The sequence below is a fragment of the Cnephaeus nilssonii genome (genome assembly GCF_951640355.1).
Source record: "Cnephaeus nilssonii genome assembly, chromosome: 13".
In the NCBI taxonomy this organism is placed as follows: domain Eukaryota; kingdom Metazoa; phylum Chordata; class Mammalia; order Chiroptera; family Vespertilionidae; genus Cnephaeus; species Cnephaeus nilssonii.
The window spans coordinates 72738953-72760556 of record NC_137084.1 but is presented as its reverse complement, the minus strand read 5'-3'; the positions used below and the strand labels follow the sequence as shown (position 1 = coordinate 72760556).

Genomic DNA, 21604 nt, shown 5'->3' with positions numbered 1-21604 from the left:
GTAACATAGAAACCCATGCCTGAAACCTGTATGTTGACCAATGTCACCCCAATCAATTTAATAAATATATATATATATATATATTTTTTTAAATAAAACTCACCCCTAGACTCCTGCTCAACATTGAAACCCTACCCAGGTCTGGGACCAGAGTAGGAAAAGATAAATAAAAAGAGGGCAATTTTTCCCCCCATATGGCCTAGCAGCTCAGAGTCCCTTCTCTCTGGATCCAGGGTTAGAAAGCAAACTAGGAAAAACTGCAAATAGAGATTTATTTCCACTGGATAAATTCATGGCACTAAAACTTCTTAGGATTTGTAATAACTCCTATCCTTTTTCCATTGTTGTTGCTTGAACTTAAATATTTCAATTTTGATAAATAAATTGAAGAGTGATAAGGTGTGCTCATTCCTATAATTAACTCATTTCCCCAGAAGTGATAAAACCAGGTATTCTGCAGATTAACAGACAAATTTAAACTAAGTTGATAGAAATTTTTGATAAAAATATAAAGTGTCTTCTCCCCAAAGATGAATAAATGCCAGTGTCTAACCTGTCTCACACATAGTAAAATACAGATTCAGTTTATATGCCCTGAAATTTAAAATAACTACTAATTTAATAGTCTGCTAGCTAATAAAAATAAAATATGAATAACAAGTGGGGAGGGGGGGAAATCTGTAGCCAATTCATAACATAACAGCAAATGTAGAACTTAATTCCAAGAGAAAACAAATAGCTTCACAAATATATGAAATAAGTGCACATATTTCAAAATTTTTATTCAGTTAATGATCAAATAAAGGCGATGCTAGATCAATTAGGCGTTATTTCTAACTAGACTAGTGGCCTGGTGCACGAATTCATGCACCAGTGGCGTCACTCGGCCTGGCCTGCGGGATTGGGCAGAAACTGGCTTTCCAATATCCCCCGAGGGGTCCCAGATTGTGAGAGGAGGCAGGCCAGGCTGAGGGACCCCACTGGTGCATGATCAGGGCTGGGGAGAAATACAGGAGGTTGGCCAGCCGGGGAGGGACTACAGGAGGGCTCCAGAGTGTGTCCAGCCCATCTCGCTCAGTCCCAATTGACCAGACCCCAGCAGCAAACTAACCTACCAGTTGGAGCGTCTGCCCCTTGGTGGTCAGTGCATGTCATAACGACTGGTTTACCGGTCGACGGTCTGCCCCCCTGGTAGTTAGTGCATGTCATAGCGAGTGGTTGAGCAGCCTTAGTATAGCATTAGCATATTATGCTTTGATTGGTTGAACGGCCGACCAGACGACCAGACACTTAGCATATTAGGCTTTTATTATATAGGATAGTTTATAAGATTGCAAATATTTAAGGCTAAGCTTTGTTACCCGTTATAAGTAAATGCAACCCATTGCTTTCCCCCGATTCTCAGTCTGTTCTGCTGATCTGTCACTGTTGACCTGTAAGGAGAGGAAAGGCTTTAATTTTGCTTTGACTCACGCATTTCATCTGCCCAGCCTGGGGTTCATCTTGGGGCTTCCATGTTTGAACATAATCGTCTTCTTTGAACCCAAGCAACTAACACCCATATGTTTTTATTTTCTACCTGAATTAAAAATAATAATAACCATGAATATTTTAGGATGGGGACAGATTCCTAAAAAAATAGCTATATAATCAATGTGAAGGAGTATAAGATTGTCACTAATACACTGAAAAACTTAAACATAAAGGCAGTTCAAGAGCAACACTTTTGCTCTATACAAAGGAAAACGTTATGTTTGTTACCACACTGCTGGCTAATGAATTCACTCACAACCCTAACAGTCTGTTGTGGGCTGGCAGCTGTAGTTCTATAACTTAGTTTTATGTCTGGAAGACAGACAGCTTGCCAGCCGCTAACCTCTGTCTTTCCTGAGAGTTAGGGGAGGAGTGGGGAGCCAGACCTTGGCCTGACTGAGAGCAGGGTCTGTGCGCCTCTCACAGCATCTGGCCACCTTTTGAAGGTGATTAAAGGACCCAGGAACGACAGCTGCCACACAAATCAGTTCAGTGAGCCTGTCATAGTGAGAGCCCATCTTTAAAAGCCCTTTCCATTTCGCCTTAGCGGCACCCGTCCTCACAGGGTTGAATGCCCGGCACGTCTTAGCACAACCAAATAGGGTTTCTGCAGGATGCGTGACCAGGTGAGGAGGGAAGAAATCCCCTGAGGTGCTTTTTTAGGATGTACCTGTCTCCCACCTTCTTCCTGAGGTCTGGCTGAATCTCTAAAGAGGTTAGATAACCATATTCAAGCTCGCCTGGCTATTCAGGTAAACTTCTCTCAAGGTCTCCCCAGCACTTTTCAGAATTTCCCCTGACACCTGAAGGCAGCCCTATGCAGACTTTTTCCATAAAACACAGTAAGGAAAAAGGCAATTTTTTTAGGCTGCCTTCTTCAAAACTATTTTCCTGAGAAAGCGTGCAGCTCTGTTTAAGCGTTTTTAAGAGGTTTGATTACAGCTTGCCTTCTTTTGAGGCTGTTTCCGAAGCTGCCTGGCACGCACTGATTGCAGGGCGACACCTCTGAGCAAATGGTATGCAAGATGAGATCCTACAGACCTGAGAAGAGGCGGGAGAGGGATGCGTTAGTTGGGAGCGACGAGTTGCATTTTTACTAGAGCGCAATCACCTCTTCTTCCAATTAGAGCATCATCCACGCAGGGCTCCTTGGTGGTTAGAGGAGAAAGCAAGCTGCTCCATGCCGGCGGCCCAGAGCGCTGCAGGGAACGTGGCAGCACCACTCAGAGGCAATGCTGAGGGGCGTGCATGAAAAACACCTTGTGACTTTCAGATTTCCTTCAAGAGTCTCAGACTCGAAAAGAGAAAGAAATGGAAATTCTCGCTGCAGCTTATCTGGGAGGCAGGGGTAGGGAGGCCTTTAATCCGTGTTTCAGTTCCTATTCCTCTCGCCCCGTCTCTTCTGTTCCTTTTGTGTGTCAAATCCCAAATGTCACATCTCCAGAGGCAGCCTCTGGTGGCAGCGGCAGGGGAGCCCTCCGCTGGCCGTGAACAAAGGGCGGCCTTGACGTGCTCCGTCCAGGGAGGAGTCTTCCTGCCAGCTCTGAGCGAGACCCTGAGTGATATTATCAGTACACTTTATTGTTTATGAAAACGACACTCACGTTGGGTGGCCTGATAAAATGCAGGACAACCCATGGCATTTGAATTTTAAATAAACAATGAACAACATTTTTTAAAGGATGGTCCAAATGTTGCATAGGACAGGCTAACCATTTATTTATTTTTTTATCTGAAATTCAAATTTCACTGAGCATCCTGTATCTTTACTTACTCGATCTGGCAACCTTACACGCAGACCACATTGCAAAGCTAGCCTAGACAAAGCAGGTGAATGACATTCAAAGCTTATACTCACGCTCCCTAAGTGCTTCCGGGGAGCTAGAAATAAGGAAGGTCAGCATCCGTGTGGACACATTTGCTCCTTTCTGCCCCTCCTCCCTTTGTCTCACCCCTCCCACCCTCCCTCCCTAACTGTCCTGAAAGGGAACCTGTGGGCTGTGATTCTAGGGAAAGACGGTTCAGTAGTGTATCCAGAACGAGCACCTGGACAGGGAGGGTGTTGAGCAGAAGAAGGGAAAACACCCAAAGCAAACTTTAAACATCGTTGAATATCTCACTCTTTTGCCAAGAACCATCACTGAGATGTGAGAATTATGTTAGAATTACTCATCTATTCACACATGCTTCTGAGTCTCTATTGGGAGCCTGCAGTCCTTTACTTTCCCCACATCAATGCCCCTTGCTTCCTCTGCCCTTTCCCATGTAACATACAGGGATCCTTTCGGATTTATGTGATAAGCACATGTGGATTAACCAGGCTTCCCGGATGTGTGGTGAATAATTGGCCCGTCTGGCGGGATGGAGCCTTTAGAAACCTTCCCAGCCCTCTCACTCTCCAATGAGTACGCGGGGCCCAGGCAAGCTCTCCTCTGCCTGGTGCTGTCTCCTGGTGTGAGGAGAAGGACCACGCCTGGCGGGGCTTGGGGCTCAGCCACACATGTTTGAATCCCATCTCTGGAAATTTGCATGGCCTTTGGAAACCTATTTCTTTCTCTTTGAAATAGTGATAATAATGACCTAATAGGTTTTGCAAAAAACTAAATAAGATATCAATATCAAATTACTAATACAGAGTGGAAACTCAGTGTTCCTTTCTGTCCTCTCCGACTCGCTTACTTAGGATTGTGTCACAGCTACATAACGTAAAAGCCCAAATTACTCCAGGCTTCTCATGCTGACCTTCTCTGCAAAACATTCTGCTCATAAACAGGCAATTTCATAGATCTGGAGGGAAGGGATTAGGGAAGAGGACTTTGGTTCTTTTTTAAAAGATGATTACAAGGAAATTAGAAACGACTAGTCTCTTCGTCTAGGTCAGTGGTCGGCAAACTCATTAGTCAACATAGCCAAATATCAACAGCACAACGATTGAAATTTCTTTTGAGAGCCAAATTTTTTAAATTTAAAAAACTTCTTCTAATGCCACTTCTTGAAAATAGACTTGCCCAGGCCATGGTATTTTGTGGAAGAGCCATACTCAAGGAACCAAAGAGCCTCATGTGGCTCGCGAGCTGCAGTTTGCCGACCACGGATCTAGGTTAAGCAATAAATACCGAGTTAGCCTGAAAAATGAGACATACCATTTTCATAAGGGTCGGGTGGAAGGGTAAAGGAGGAAGAATCATGAACACACATCTGGTCTGCTCGTATTCAGATGTGAGTTCATTAGAGATGCTCAATAAGGAGGAGCGTATCTATTATGGAATTTGTTTCATTTTGAGCAACGTTATGTAGAGTTTGAAATCTTTTCAGGAATTGAACAGTTGTAATAAAATTCATGTTGTTGATACTGAGTCACTAAAGTGCCAAGAATAGTTCTGCAAAATAAAGAAAACTTCTAGGAGTTCAAGGCAGAAGCATTCTGCTGTATACATTATGAGTGACTCAATAGATAAGCAACCAAAAATTTCCCATAAGGAAAAATGGGATGGGACACAGTTAGTTTTAACTCTAACTGGGATATAGGAAAACCCTGAACCAACAAACACGGAAAGTGTACAGGCTCTGGAGTCAGGTGATAAGGCTTTGAATTTGGAGACTTTACCCAAGCACACCTAGCTCCTCATTTCCTTATTGCTATAAACCAGGATCCTAATACCTGTCCAGTTCATAGGATTGTGAACAATCCTTCTGGCTTCAGAAAGTCCTGAGTGTCGGGTATGTACCTGGACCTGGGCTCCACAAGCTGAGAAAACATGAACAACACAAGATGGACATTCGCAAGCTCTAAATACTATGAAAGAGACGAACAGGGAGACGTGACCCAGGGTGAAGGGCAGGGTGGGGAAGTGTGCTTTGGATAGGTGGTCTCTTTCAGGTGGTATTTCAACAGAGAGCTGAAGGCTAAGAGAGAATCAGTCCTGCAAAAATCAATAGCAAGAAAAAAAGGACCAAAGCTTTCCAGAGGATGAAACAGCAAGTGCGAGTGTGCTGAGCTGAAAAAGAATTTTTTTAAAATATTTTATTGATTTTCTACAGAGAGGAAGGGAGAGGGATAGAGAGCTAGAAACATCGATGAGAGAGAAACATCGATCAGCTGCCTCCTGCACACCCCCCACTGGGGATGTGCCCGCAACCAAGGTACATGCCCTTGACCGGAATCGAACCTGGGACCCTTCAGTCCGCAGGGTGACGCTCTATCCACTGAGCCAAACCAGCCTCGGCCTAAAAAGGATTTGATGTTTTGCAAAATAAGTAAGAGAAGGGAGTGTGGGGGAAGAGGGGGTAGCAGTTGGTGAGAAAAGCAGAGACTTTAACCCACAGTAAAGAGTTTGGTTTTATTTCAGGGCAAAGTGAGGCAGAGGAGATTTTTTTAAAAGGGGATGACCAGATCCGATTTATTCTGATTTGTAGTTTAAAAAAACCTTGTGGCTGCTATAGGGAAAATGAATTTTAGTGTCTGTTACATAGTAAGTGTCCGATAGATGTTAGTAATTAATTTGTGATTATTCTTTATTTAGTAATACCTCTGTTAATCATTATTGTTGCTATTATTCTAGATGTACAATCTGAACATTAGTGACAATGCCATATGTAAAGTGATCATTTACAGAAACTAAATTGGTCTCTACCATTAAATAGGATAAATTCTGTTGCAGCAAATGTTGGTTTTGTGTAGCCTTGGGCAAATTAACCTCTCTGAAATTCAGTGTCTTCATTTGTAAAATGGTAATAATGATAAGGCTATTGCAGAATTCAAATGAGAAAATATATAAAATGCCTGGTAGAGAGGTAGATGACAGGCAAAGAGCAAATGCTACTCATTATTATAATGTTAAACTTATACACAAAGGGAAAAAACAAAACTAGGCACATTCTTTAGCCTCAGATCCTTAAAAACACATGCACTATATGCAGAAACAAATGCACAGCAATTTCTGTGAACATCTATTGTTGCATATTCCTGTCCAGCTCTTTCTGTTACCCCTTCTGCTATGAGGAACCTACCAATTCCTGGAGAGTGCCTGCCAAGGATGGGGTAGGTCTCCTTCCCCCTTAACCCCAGTGGTGAGCATGTGACCCAGAGTTACCAAAACTACAATATCGCCCCCAGCCACAATGATTGGTTTAAAGATGGTCATGTGATCCAAGCTTGGCCTATCAGGGACTTTTCTGCCACAGCAATCAGGAAGAACTTTTCGTTGCGTCAGTAGGTTGAGCCTGGGGCTGCCAACAGTCCTTTGTGTTTATTGAGAGATAGAGAGGCAGAGTCCTGATGAGAGGGTTTAAGGTTAAATCAAACAGTACCTGACGCCAGCCTTTCCACTGGACATCCCTGGTTACCGGAGTCAGTAAATCCCCCCTTTGCTTAAACCAGTGTCATGAATCAGAGATTCCTGTCTAATAGATCACTGCAATTGAAGACCAGTTCTGGAAGCATATCCGTCCATTTAGTTTCCCAAAGCAAATTCTTTACTCGGTTTGGAAAAGGGGAATTACAAACATAATCAGCGAAGACAAGCACTGTTGCTGTATTAGGGTTCTTTCATCTCAAAAAAAAAAAAAAAAGGTAAATGGAAATGCCCCTCACTTCCCAAAGTCCTGCTGTTCACCCCACTCTTCACCTGTCTCCTCACCTGACTCCTGACCCCCCTCATGTGCCGGGGCACCCCCCCTCCCAGAGCTCTCTGGGTCCTGTCTGTTGCTAGGCCATCTGCTGCTACTGCTAAAAGCTGAGTAAGGAACCTTTTGGTACACTGGCAGGTATCTTTAAAGGGTTGGATGAGTCCTAAAGGATTTCTTCTTTCTTTGTGTTAAAGCATGAGCAGAGTTGACAGTTTGGAAATAATTTCTGCTATATATAAATTTTTAATAAATATTTCAGGAAGTCAGATAGCTTCAAGGAGCATTTAACTTTAATGGGAAAAGGTCATGCCTTTTATAAAATTTCTCAGTCATTTTAGAGTTCACTGAGTTTACTAATGTGCCAATATATTTATTCAATTTTCTACATGTTTCCAGGACTTAATTAAGACAACTCCCTCTAAATGCCCAGGATCCCACCTCCATATTATGCATATCACTCTGGGTGCGTGAGACAGTATGATGTAGCAAGAGGCCACATAGCTGTGGATTTCCCGTGCCTAGGGTCCCTGACTCATTTTAGATCTATGACATTGGGCCAGACACTTCTCTTCTCTTCATTAGCTTTAGTTTCCTATTCAGAAAAATAGTACCTGTCTTATAAGGTATTTTATATTTAGAAGTAGTCCCTGTATGATTTCTAATAGTGTCTTACATATAAATGATCATTTACTTGTAAAGTTTTATGTACATTTTTTTCTGCTTAGTTCTAGTTTTCTTGGAAACAAACCAAACGCCCATAGACTAATGAATATACATAAACAAAATATGGTCTATCTATACAATGGAATATTATTCAGCAATAAAAAGGAATGAAGTACTGACACATGCTACAATATGAATGAAAGTTGAAAATATTATGCTAAGTGAGAGAATCCAGAGACAAAGGCCACATATTGTATGACTCCATTTATTATAAATGTTCAGAATATGCAAATCTATAAAGACAAACAGTAGATTAGCGGTTGCCAGGGACTGTGAAAAAGAGGGAAGAAAAAGTGGCCACTAATGGGTACACGGTTTCTTTATGGAGTAATGAAAATTCCTGAAATTAAATTGTGGTTATAGTTGTGCAATATAGTGAATGTACTAAAAGTTATTAAACTGTATATTTTACAAGAGAGAATATTATGTGAATTATATTTATTTTTCTAAAAAGATAACATGTTCAAAAAGAACAATCCAAGTACGATGTTTAGAGAGTCAAAATCTTGTAGAATATCTATAGATTTTACTTAAAAAAAAGATTTATCACATTCCTGTCATCTTTAAATGTGTTGAAATAAAATTAGCTACTTCTCCTCTTGGAAATTTCCCACAATAACAAACAATAAAACTGGAAACAATTACAAAGCCCAACATTGGTAAAATTTGAAAACAACAGGAACCTTAAAACAAAACACTTATTTATTAAAAAAGAAAAAATGCCCAAAGCAGTATTAAGCTGGGTTGGGTTGGAAGGCAATGTAGAAATGACATCAAGGCCACAGATCTCAGAAGTACTGGAAAATGATGGGCCTTAACATCAGGTTGAGAGACACAACCTGAAGTCTAAACTCCCTGCCTGTGACAGTGGACCAGGGTGTAGATCATGGTGGCAAAAGCTTCCTTAGACTCAGTGTGTTCCCAGTAGAGGAGACGTGGCTAAGTAAAGGCTGACACGGACCGATGTCCTGTATTTGCAGGGAGACAGATCCCCACAGCTGGCAGAGGGATGATCTAGTGGATAAGAGAGGCTTTATGTTACCAACAAGGTAGCATCTGTCTTTCTCCCCTGAATGGGGAGAAGCAAAAGCTAAACAAACTGATAGCCAAAACCCAAGCTCTTCAGGAAAATTTCTATTTCCCAGGAAAGAATTGTATCCATCCCTTTCCAATATATGTTGCCTACAAATAGCTACTTCAGGCAAAACTGACCGCCTTCAAAAGTTAACCATCAAAAAGGGTACAGAGAGGGGGAGTTGAGGAGGGTAGAAAGGAATGGTGCAAACAACTAAAGAAAATGCATCATAGATGGATTGAATCCAGTGAAACTTATGGCAAACATTTTAATTTAATGATGCACGCCTAAAATGAGATAAGAGCACAAAACAGAGATACAAATGCTCAGGAATAGAGCTCAAGAAAGTAGCGTAAGAAAAAAATAACAGAAATACAGATGAAAATACAAAGACAAGAGAGAATTGATGTTACTAAAAATATAGTATGGATCATCAAAAGTGAGCAAAATAAAATGGCTAGCTAAAAATTTTTCCAGAGATTAGATAGCAAGTTGCAGTATGGAAGACAGGCCCAGGAGATCAACCCTTTGCATAATTAATTAGAGTCCCAAGAGCTGGTTAGGAAAAGGGGTTGTTTGGTTTCTGGCCTAATGAGTGAGAAATGCCTGTGCTCCACTCATATGGGAAGTCCCCCCGGGAGCTGGGAGTACAGGCCTCTCCCTCAGGAACTGCACAGTTACATCTTTCTCACATTCAGAGAGGTGGCCTGGGTAACCTTCCCCACAGCAATAGCCTGTATGTCCGGCTGGTGATAATTCTGTGCATCATTACCACTCATACTTACAGGCAAAGTGCTGGTCTCCATCTTCCTTGCTTGTTATATTATTCAGTTAATATTTTATGAAACATAATAATAGTGACAAAGATAGTCTAGATCCGTGATATTCAACCTTCTTCATCTCATGGCACACATAAACTAATTACTAAAATTCTGCAGCACAATAAAAAATGTATTTTTGCCTATTTGACCACAAAGATGGGTATAATTTTGATTCATTCATACCAAATGGCTATTGTTGGGTTAGCTGTTGTCATTTTTTTATTTGACAATCTAAGGGAAAAGAGGTCAGTGCCCCTGACTAAACAGTCATGTATTGCATGTTTTAAAAATTCTTGTGGCACACTTGTTGAAAATCTCTGCTTTTCAGGGGTGAGGAATGTCCCAACCCGAGGACCGAATAAGGCCCAAGAAATCATTGGGTCTGGCCCTGCCAAGGCATTAGGGGTGAATTAATTAAATGTTTGACCAAATACAGCAGCCTAATTTTTACGTTGATAATTTTGAATGGCCCGGGAATGATATAATAAATATCCAAATCGCCCTTGGCAGAAAAAAGGTTCCCCACCCCTGGTGTAGACAGACAACATTCTCAGAATGGTCACACCCTTCCTCTGAGGGAAGCTGCAGTCACCTTAGAGCACAAAAGGCCTTCTGAGCAGTTTCATGACTAATGCAGCTGCCACATCTGACATCTGCCCTTCCTGAGCACGGGAGAGGGCAGGATGGGAACCAAGTGGTTAAAGGGCAAGCAGCAGGGTGGATAAGGCCGCCCAGAAGGGCTTGTGCTAACAGCCATACATAAGTGACCTTTACTCCCCGGTGCTGACAGGCGTTTAATATCGGCCTCTGAAAATTGCTCCAAGTTTGTTATAGGATTTTATAAGTCATATGTTCTGTACCAGAACTCTTCCTCTGTTTTTAATCCATTTTTATGATCCTATAACAAAGTCAAGCTGCGCGAATTAGGTTAGATTTCATGGCCATGCATTGCAGACAAGGAAATGGGGACAATAGAAGAATTTCTTCCCTTCCATTTCTAAGGTACCTGGATTAAGCACCTTAAAAGCAGCCATTCAAGTCTAGGCACTTTCAGTTTATTTCAGTATATAATTTGTCCCTCGGGGCATGAAACCTTTTATGGTTTCTGGAAGAACTAGGGCAGCTAAGGGTAGAAAAGAGGAAATAGCTCTTTCCTTTCCTTATTTATCTGCACGCTCTGGTGGAGAGACATACAGGGTAGCATTCTAGAACCTACAATCCAAAGTTATATTATCTGGTGTTGTATTCTGGTTGTCCCTCTTACTGTTTATGTGACCTTGTGCAAGGCAACTAATATCTCTGTACCTCACTCTCCCCATCTGCAAAAATGAAAATGATCATGGACCTATTTCAGTGACAATTTTCGTAATTTACTCACAGCAGTGCTCAGCACATAGCATGCACCCAATTAATCCTGTGTTTTATAACATGCATGCATTATTACACATTACATGTAAACCTCTCAGCAATACAGTAAAATAAGTAGATGTTACTATCCCATTTATGGGTTGAATTGTTATTTCCTTTAAAAAAAAAAAAATGATAGGTTGAAATCCTAATGCCCAGTACCTCAGAACATGAACTTAGTTGGATAGACAGTCATTGCAGATGTAATTAGTTAAGATGAGGTCATACTGGAGGAGGGTGCCCTTAATCAGATATGACTGGAATTCTTATAAGAATGACCATGTAATGAGGGAGACATGAAAAGAGAATGCCATGTGACAACAAACAGATTTCAGGTATGCAGTTCCAAGCCAAGGAACACCAAAGATTGTTAGAAAGTCCCCAGAAGCTAGGAATAAGCAGGGAAACATTGCCTATGGGCATCTGAGGGAGGTAGCCCTGCCTACTTGTGGATTTGGGACTTCTGGCCTCTTCCAGAACCCACATGACATTTCTGTTATTTTAATCCACCAAATTGGAAATGTAACTGAGTCAGGCTGCTTTGTATTTCACTGGGAATCAACCCTGCAACTGAAATAGTAATTTTAAGGGGATATAGGCAGATTTAGGAAATTTTATAAAATGAAAGATCCATGGAAAAAACACAGGGCTACAGACTGGGAGAAGTTACATTTCCATAAAATAAGGGAACTGGGAGTAACAAAAGGTCTATATTTACAAAATAAAGAAGAAGGAAGAAAGCTCAGAGGGAATATCAGGACAATGAGGGAGGAGGGCTTCACGTGGTGTCCCACGTGAAGTTTGACCTTTGAGCTCAGGAGTTACTATAGTAACCAATCTAAGGGAATATTGACCAATCAGAGGGGAAATCAAGGCACCAAGAACTGCAGCCTTTATAAATCAAGGAAAACAGGAACTCAGTGGGACTCTTTTCCCCCTCCCCATGTGAGTCTGTGCTGTGAGATTCTTTTCCCTTCCCCTTGTGGGAGTCTGTACTTGTTCTTCAATAAATTTCCACCTTTGTTATACCATCCTCTGTCCGTGGGTTCATTCTTCGACTCCAATGGACAAATAATTCTGGAAACCATCCTGCCCAGATGAATACTGTGTGTTCCAGTCCAAAAATCCCATATCACCAGTCAAGGCACATAACTAGGTTTGGGTTTGATCCTGGTTGGGTGACTACCAGAGGCAACTGATTGATGTTTCTCTTTCACATCTCTCTCTCTCTCTCTCTCTCTCTCTCTCTCTCTCAAATTAATAAATATATCTTTGGATGAGGATTAAAAAAGAATTATAATTTAGAAAATATTTTCAGAAAATAATCTATTAGGAAAACAAAGGGAAAAATCAAAATCAGAATGATTTAATTAAAACTGTATGGAAACACTTAATTTTGATAATATTACTCCTGAAGAAAATATAAGCAGTTCTTAGTAATTTGAACTCTGTAATTTGTAATTCTTACAATTTCTTCATAAATTGCATGCTAAAACAAATCCTACACACACACACCACATGGCACAAACCATGACTTCATATTAAGCAGTCAGGCTGATTTCACCACTAGTCTGAGGTAACCACAAAATGCAGCAAAACTATTTCATATTGCAAATGAGCTGGTCTCGCTTTTGCTAGCCATGAAGGTCCTAGAAAACGCTTTGTACTGCAGAACCATTTGCATTACAAAGAGATGGTAATACCTAAAGCTTCAGTGGAACTGAAATGCTTAGCTTAAAGCCAAGCCATTTCTTTGTAGACAATGTTATGTTAACTTCTTAGCATCTTTCATTCTTAAAAGTAATAAGGCACTTGACAAATAACATAAATATAGTTTCATGGCTGCTATGTAATAATAAGCAAGACGAAGTTTAAATGCTAGCTAAAGACTTTGCTAGGAGGACTGCCCCAGAGTTACCCTAAAGGACTGCAGATTGCATCTTGGAGAAAAAGCATTTGAGTTTATTGACCTTTCTGCTTCCTTTTTGTTTGATTTTAGAGGATTATTTACAAGTGTGGGAAATTTATATACTTACTCTACGTGTTTATGTTTATGTAAGTCGATATCACCAAGTCGATTTTAAACTCTCAGGAAAGAAACGTGTTTTAACTACTTTTGTATGTGTAACATTGAGCATAATGTTGGCAAATAGGGTGCTCTAGAAATGCATTGATTTTTCTACCCCGATCTTACTTTTACCATATTTGCTCAGTTCTTTTCCTATGTTCTTATAACCTTTGTAAAATTAGAATTTTGTTGTGTTTTGGTAATTGAGTAATTAAAGTCTAATAAATTTAGATTTAATTAGCCTTGTGATAGGTCTTAATTAAATATCTTCTTAATATAATAACAGTATAATGGCAGTGAAATAATCTAAAAATAGATGGAGATACTATGCCACAAAAGTATATAATCAAAATGGATTTTTTATGGGTGTGTATATTTGGGAATTATTTGCATGGTCTGGATACAATATAAATGTTGAATAAATATATTTTTGTTGGTCAAGTCCTTCCTGCTACCTTTAGTACAATGATGCTTCTGAATATTTCTTCTTTTCAAAATGTTCTAACTACTCAGGCCTTTTCATTATTTGTAGACTATTCCCAATCTGTATATATAAAGAGCCAGGGTCCGTAATGACCAAGGCTCCACCAGACACCGGAAGTCAGTGCTGGGTTGCCGTGGCGACCCAGGATTGACTGCAGCCGGTGCCAGCGCAGTGACCCAGCACTGATTGCTGAGGGGGCTGCAGATCAGGCCCAGAGAGAGGCCTGCAGAGAGAGAGGAAGGGTCTGATCCCCAGCCTCTGTGGCAGTTGTTGATCAGCCCCGCCTCTTTGATAAGGCCCAGAGATAGGCCCGGAGATGCTGACTGGCATAGAAACTGACCAATCAGAACCAAATCTGGGTGAAGTGCCAGGAGCCAATGGCTGCCTAGGAGGCGGAGCTTTTGAGGCTGACTGGCATAGAAACCGACCAATCAGAACCCAATCTGGGTGAACTGCAAAGGCAAAACCTAAGGTAGGGGCTGAGGAGGGGTTTTAAAGGCAACAGCTGTTTGGTATAAGGTGTAAGAAATTGGTTCAATTTTTTCATGACCTGTTTGGTAGCATAGTGCATATGGCCGGCTATCAGTCCAGATATAGGGATTATGTGTTTTTGTCTGCCAAGAGCATCTCCTCCTGCTGAAAAAAGGCTTCCCCCCACCCCCGCCCCATTTAACCCTTTGCACTCGCTTGCTTTTTTCTCGATTCCTTTATTCTAATGCTAACTGTGACTCGACACAGTTAGCATTAGAATAAAGGAATTGAGAAAAAAGCAAGCGAGTGCAAAGGGTTAAGCAATCCTATCCTATTTAATCTATCTATACTACTAAAAGGGTAATATGCTAATTAGACTGGGTTGACCGGCCATCTTCTGGACGTCTGACTTCCTTCTGGACAAAGCCATGGTTGTGTGGGCCGAGGCAGAGGCAGTTAGGGGTGACATCAGGCCAGCAGGGGAGGGCCATTGGGGGCAAGATCAGGCCAGCAAGGGAGGGCAGTTGGGGGTGAGATCAGGCCAGCAGGGGAGGGCAGTTAGGGGCGATGAGGCAGGCAGAGGCAGTTAGGGGCAATCAGGCAGGCAGGCAGGTGAGTGGTTAGAAGCCAGTAGTCCCAGATTGCAAGAGGGATGTCCCAGATTGCAAGAGGGATGTCCCCGATTGGAGAGGGTGCAGGCTGGGCTGAGGGACCCCCCCTCCCCATGCACAAAGTTTGTGCACCGGGCCCCTAGTGTTTAATATTCTTTTAGAGTGACAGTGGTGCTAGACAATATATTAACTCTCAATTCAATCACATTTGATATTTCCCCACTAATATTATTCAGGATTTTTGTCAGGATCCTCTCGAATGCATTGTGATGAGACAGGACTCTTATCACAGCTTATAAAACTTCATTTGGAATCACAGTGGTTTTGGGGAGATTCATGTATGTCTCCCAAGGGATTTATCCAGAGCTTGTTTTCACTTATTTATAGAACACACGTTGAGTTACAGAAGTAAGCACTTACAGACAATAGAGGTGGATTTCTTTTCTTTTCTTTTTCTCTTGTCATAGATATCTAGTTTCTTTTCCAAGTACAGGCAAGAATTCTGTGGTTAGGTTCCTGTGGAAAGGAAACAAGATATTAACCAAAAAGGGGAAGAGGTCAAGAAAAGGAAGGGGAGAGGACCAAACAAACATGTAAAAAATAACATGGGTAAGAAGCTTGAAGAGCTGCTGGTGTGAACTTGAGAAAGCAGGTGGTGCAGAGGGTATTTTGCAAGATTGAGTGGAAACAACTGATGAAAATAGTAGGGGTGGCATTCTCCCAAGATACTGTGGTTACCATTGAAACATGGTAAATGAATCTAAAATTAAATGTTCTTTTTCAAGCCCTTGCATATTGTACAAAGTATAATGATATGTATGGATATTGCAGTTGGAACTGACAATGAAGTGTGAAGCTCCAGGTACCTAGTAAGCTCTACCTGGTTTAAATCTGAAGGATATTTCTGAGATAGGATTTTTTAATCATTTCAATGAACCCATGAGTTTTGGGATGAATCGTGTCCCTTCAAAATTCTTAGGTTGATGCCCTAACCCTAAACACCCCAGAAGTATCCATATTTGGAGATAAGGCCTTCAAAGAGGTGATTATGTTAAATAAGGCCATAGAGTGGACCATAAGCCAGTCTGTTGTCCTTATAAGAAGAGGAAATTTGGACACACAGTGACACACCAGAGGAGCAGAGAGAAAAGGGGCACAAAGAGAAGGCAGCCACTTACTAGCCAAGGAATGAAGCCTCAGAAGAAATCAAACTCACTGACAAATGAAACTTTGGACGTTCAGCCTCCAGAACTGTGACAAATATATTTCTGTTGCTTATGACACCTAGACAGGCACCTTGCAAACTAATACCGCCTGCATATAGTTTCAAAAGACAAACAGTTTAGTTAGGCTTAAAAGCACCCCCATAATCTCCTGTTCTACTTCCTGCTCATCCAAATGTTCCTTCCCCAAGGTCATCACTTTCAGCTCTTTTAGGTTTTTTTTCTGCTATGTACCTCCTTATTTCTTAAATATTTTATATTACTTTATACATTTTTCATTAGACAATCCCTAATGACTTCCTACTAAGGAAAATGGGGACTTAGCTCTCCAGCAGCTTATTCCATTATCACGAACCACGTCCACACCCAGGTTTCATTTCTACATTCACGATATAGATCCTTCACAATATATGGTGTTTTCCTATCTATGCCTGTTTAAATATCATTCATAGTTGAGTTATGTAGAGTGCCATGATTACAATTAGACAATGTTTTTGTTTTTCGTGGAGTGGATTGTGTACAAGTAACCAGTCAGTTATCCCTCTGGGACAATCTTCCAATACACCAAATGTTTTGGAGAGACCACTGCAGTCATCTGAAGGCCACATGATCGACTGCAGGCATCTGCTTGAACACTTTGGGTCTTTTCTGGGGCCCGGTCTGAGATGGTGAATGTGTTGTCATGTTGAGGCATCCATGGAGCAATGATGCAGTGTAAGTGATACACTGACTCTGTACATCAGACATTTGGTTTCCACAAGAACACAGCAAACTAAGCGCACTTTACAAAAGCCGGTACCTGGAAGCCGTGTAAAGGAAACAAAGATTCCCAAACTCCAGTGGGGTGGCTCTGGACAAAAGCTGCCATTTTGCCAGAAGTTTTAATTAGAAAACTCTTCGGTCACCGCGATATTTCTCTCAAAGTTCAATTAGGGGCCACAAAGGCACTCGCACTCCTCCAACTGTACCTCTTCTTATTTGGAAGCAGCCCTTCCCCGCCCCTCGCACGTATAAATTGAATTGGCCCCAAAGGCCCTATTCACAGCTCATTTTAGCTTCCCCAACCCTTGTTCCCATCGTGAACGCTATCTAAATATAGTCAGTGGATTGTGGGTGTCCCCTCTCCCCCCGGGACAGGGTAAGATGGTAAGCACTTATATCCAACAGAGCTATACAAGTTTGAGGCCATTCCCTCCCCAACATACATGCACATGTGTGTACAGCCTTCAGTTCTCCTTAAGGACCAGGAGACCCAGCCCTAACCCTAGCCATCTTTCTCCTTAAAGCTGCTGAATTTGGGGTATGGTGGAAGGCAGGAGATGTAGACTGGAGGGAGAGGGCATGGCGGGAGAAAGCAATTCTCTGTAGGTAAGCTAGGCATTGCTTTCGGGTTTTTTCTCAGGCTGTGTCGCTGCTAGACTTTTGAAGTTCTTTGGGTCAGTTGTTGGTTCTCCAAATGAGTCACCTGTATCAGCATTACAAACCAAACCCAGGGCAGTAAGACCCCCAAAACTAGTCAAGGCCTCATCCAAATCAGAGAAGTTCGTCCAAATCAGAGAAATCTACCGTACTTTGAAGGGACCCAACTCCCTTAGAGCTGCTAACACCCGCTGTGAAAATAAATAAGTAAATAAATGAACTCAGACCTTTTACTGTCTTCTCTGAGCATAACCAAGTTGGATAGACTGTAAGAGGTGCAAGTCCAATGATGGCCTCACTGTTTACATTCTTTTTTCGCAAGCGTTACATGCCTCTCCACCCAATCTTTCAAGCAAACCAGCCAACATTGTAACAATTCATTTGGTTTCTGGCTTCTGCAGTCACAAATTTCTCTCCTTTCTCTATCAGAGGATGTACAACTCTAAAATTGTTATGTGAAAAGGAAAAAAACTTTCTTCCCACAAGGAAAGAATATGGGTTATATTTGAAATATCTTCCCACAATAGAGCAAATAGGAAACTGATTACCAGATGGGCAAGGAAGTGCCCAGGCCGAATTGAGTTCACTCGAACTAGGGAGCTATTTGGGCTGCTGTCTTTGAGCCTACTTCCTGTTACTCAGTCAATCAATACCCCAATTCCTTCTCATTAATAGGCAATGAAGTGGAGGATCATTTATTGCCTGGTTAACCATATAATGTAGTCAACATCTTTGCTACTGATTCCTATATATTTCCTTCAAATCCTGCCAATCAGCCTGTGAGACTCCTTCCATTTTCGGGGAGCCATATCTCTCAGCACCCCATCCTCATGCCACAACTATTAAGAATGTCCTAGGTCTGTAATTTTACTCATCTGCAAGCTAACGAGTTATATTGCCACAGTTTCATGGATGCTGGTGGAAGGCATAAAACTCCTGCATCAAAGACAAACAACAGCATATTAGTCACAGCAATAAATCCACAGTGGATAGAGTATCATCATTTCTGTTCAGTTCTCCAAGCCCCACTTTCCAGAGATGAAACAGAGAGGGTCAGGTGACAGACACTGCATGCATAGTAGGTTGCATCTACTGCGAGGAACCCCCAGTTGAGGGGTTTTGAATCTTTTATCATAGACAGGAAGCTTGCTAGCCCTAAGTTCCAGAGGGAAGGGAGATACTATTTTCAAAAGCTGTAAACAAACCTACTCTGCCCTCTGGGATAGTCTGCCTCTATTTTCCAAGGCGGTTTGCTATACAAATATCCCGATGAAGATAGTCTGGAACAAAGAGTGAGTTCTCACAAGACATGCATAAGTGAGAGACCATGAGGAATTATCTACCAATAATTGTTAGATGAACATTTGTTCTTGAATTAAATCTTCTGAATAGATTATTTCAATATTCAAGCCCTTCATTTCTGGGATGCTAAGTTGTTTTTCCTTTCTGACACTGCTGTTACCAATCATAAGATTTTTCTGGACTTATCTTCTAATTTTCGTGTTTCCTCTCTTTTCCTCCTTTTCTTCTTGTTCTACTTTATGACAATTTTTTTCAACTGTCTCTTCCAACGCAGTTACTAAATTTTTAATTTCTGCTGTCATTTTTTAAATTTCCAAAATCTCTCCTCTTTTGAAGTTTTTTAAATGGTTCTTTTCAAAAGCTTACTTTTTGTGTTTCATGGCTACAGTATTTTCTCTTAGTTCTCTGAGCATATCAGTTATAAAGGCTTTGTGTTTTCTAAGTCTCACACTCCCTGCATTGCCACGTTTCCTTTAAGTTGTGTTGTTTTTTAAATTTTTTATGTTTTTATTTTATTCTATTGTACTTAAAATTAGAGGTTTTCTTAAAATGTATGATATTCCTTGCCTATTTAAGATTGAGGGCACATAAAACTGAGTCGGAACTCTGTAGGAACGCCTGGCGCTTATCAAGTTGGTTGATCTCAACATGGAATGATTGGGCAAGAATCCAGCTGTTTTGGCTCCCTAGGTCTTTCCTCTTGGGCTAATCAATATTCCAAGAGAGGCATCACCAGTCTCTTGCTTGTTGTATGTAATCCTGGCTGCCGAAGTTCTCAGACATGTGCTGGAGAAAGGGGCTGGGATTCTTCATCTTTTAACACACAGACTTTCACATCACCCTTTCTCTCACTGCATTATGCTGAAGTCCTGGCCAGGCAGGGAACTACCTGTCTCCTGCCAGCATTAAAAAAGGAATCTGTAAGCCTAACCCGTTCTATTTCTGTTATGTAGTCCTACCAATTATCCAGCCTCAGAAGTACCTGATGCCTCCAAATCCCGAGACATTTGATGTTCTGCGGCATTATTCGTCTTGATTCTTAATTCCCCCACTAGAGACACGCAGCTTTCCTCTTCCTGAGCTTATCCACGTTTGTCACCACTTGTCCATCTGCTTTCCAGCTTCCAATACTTTGTTGACATCTCTAGTGTGCTAGTGTGTTCTTGTATCTTCTCCAGTTTTCTTTGCTATTGTGGTTTTTTTACCTCAGTTTGATCCTTTACGATGTTATTGTAGTTGGATTGCAGGAAAAAACAAAAATATACATTTGTATTCCGTCTGACATATTTAACCAGAACAATGTAGACTTTTAAGGACCTATGGAGAAAGAAAAAAGCAAAATAAGGAAATACTCTCAATTCTCACAGGTGAAATTGGGACTTCTTATATTAATTGTACAGCATTCTTTATAAAGTTCCAAGGATGCCAAATATAAAATTTTTAACCCCAGCGATTATTTTCAAATGGCCTAGCAAAATATCTAATATCACTTTAAGACATGAAGTGAAAAAGGTTTTCAGTCTTGGTTAATTCCAAATTATTTACTTGAAATCTGAGCAGATTCCAAAAATATACACTCAAACCAAGAATTTGTGAAACGCTGCCATAATAAAATAATGGTATATTATGATATACAAGTGTTAAAAATAATTAAAAAAAACAATTGAGTTGATACATACAAAATTTATTTACCACGTCATGAAGCAAGCAGTCTCCATTCACAGGGGTTCATAAAACTACAATATGGGGTACAAGACAGGAAGCTTTCATAGGATAAGGAATAAGGAACAAGGAACAAGGAAGAGAGAAATAGAAAATGAATAAGGAACAAGGCCCGAAGGATAGAGCCAGGAACTGACTTGGCAGTGGATGACTGACTGGCTATATGGTGGTTCTGGTCAACGTGGAGCATTTCTGAGACACAAAGGCTGTCTAAGTTTTGGTTTGTTGACCTGGTACCCCATCTTGAGCCTAGAAATTTACTTCAACACAAGATCCCAATGTCAGTTGTGTAAATTGCATTGCTGATTGAGCACTGTTAAACAAAATAGAATATATTTAGAAGAAAAATAATAAACTGGGGAAATAACCTAGAGTTCAGTTTCAGAAAAATTTATCACATTAAAGCAACTCATCTTAGAAGCAATCTCCCTCCTTTCATAGATTTACTAAAATATTCTGTAATTTTATTATACAGTCAGAGAATAACAGAGAAGAAAATGGTGTTACTATTCTGGAACCACTATCCTATATAATAAAAGCCTAATATACTAAGTGTCCGGTCCTCCGGTCGGCCGTTCAACCAATCAAAGCATAATATGCTAATGATATGCTAAGGCCACTCAACCTCTCGCTATGATGTGCACTGACCAACAGGGGGCAGACAGTCTACTGGTCAATAGGTCAACCAGTCTCTATGATGGGCACTGACCACCAGGGGGCAGATGTTCCAACTAGTAGGTTAGCTTGCTGCTGGGTTCCGGCTGATCAGGACTGAGCAAGACAGGCCAGACACGCCCTAGAGCCCTCCTGCAGTCCCTCCCCAGCTGGCCAAACTCCTTCGTCCCTCCCTGGCCCCGATTGTGCACTTGTAGGGTTCCTCAGCCTGGCCGGAGCCCTCTTGCAATCCAGGACCCCTCGGGGGATGTCGGAGAGCCGGTTTCAGCCCGATAGCAGAACGACCGGTTGCTATGATGCGCACTGACCACCAGGTGGCAAACACTCAATGCAGGAGCTGCCCCATGATGGTCAATGTGCTCCCACAGGGGGAGCGCCACTAAGCCAGAAGCCAGGCTCACAGCTGGTGAGCACAGCAGCAATGGCGGGAGCCTCTCCCACC

General features: G+C 41.4%; 1 protein-coding gene across 2 annotated transcripts in view; it reads left to right on the top strand.

The window, feature by feature from the left end:
* Positions 1–21604, top strand: part of GRIA4 (glutamate ionotropic receptor AMPA type subunit 4) — a 398719-nt gene that overhangs the window by 218242 nt on the left and 158873 nt on the right. The window lies entirely within an intron of this gene.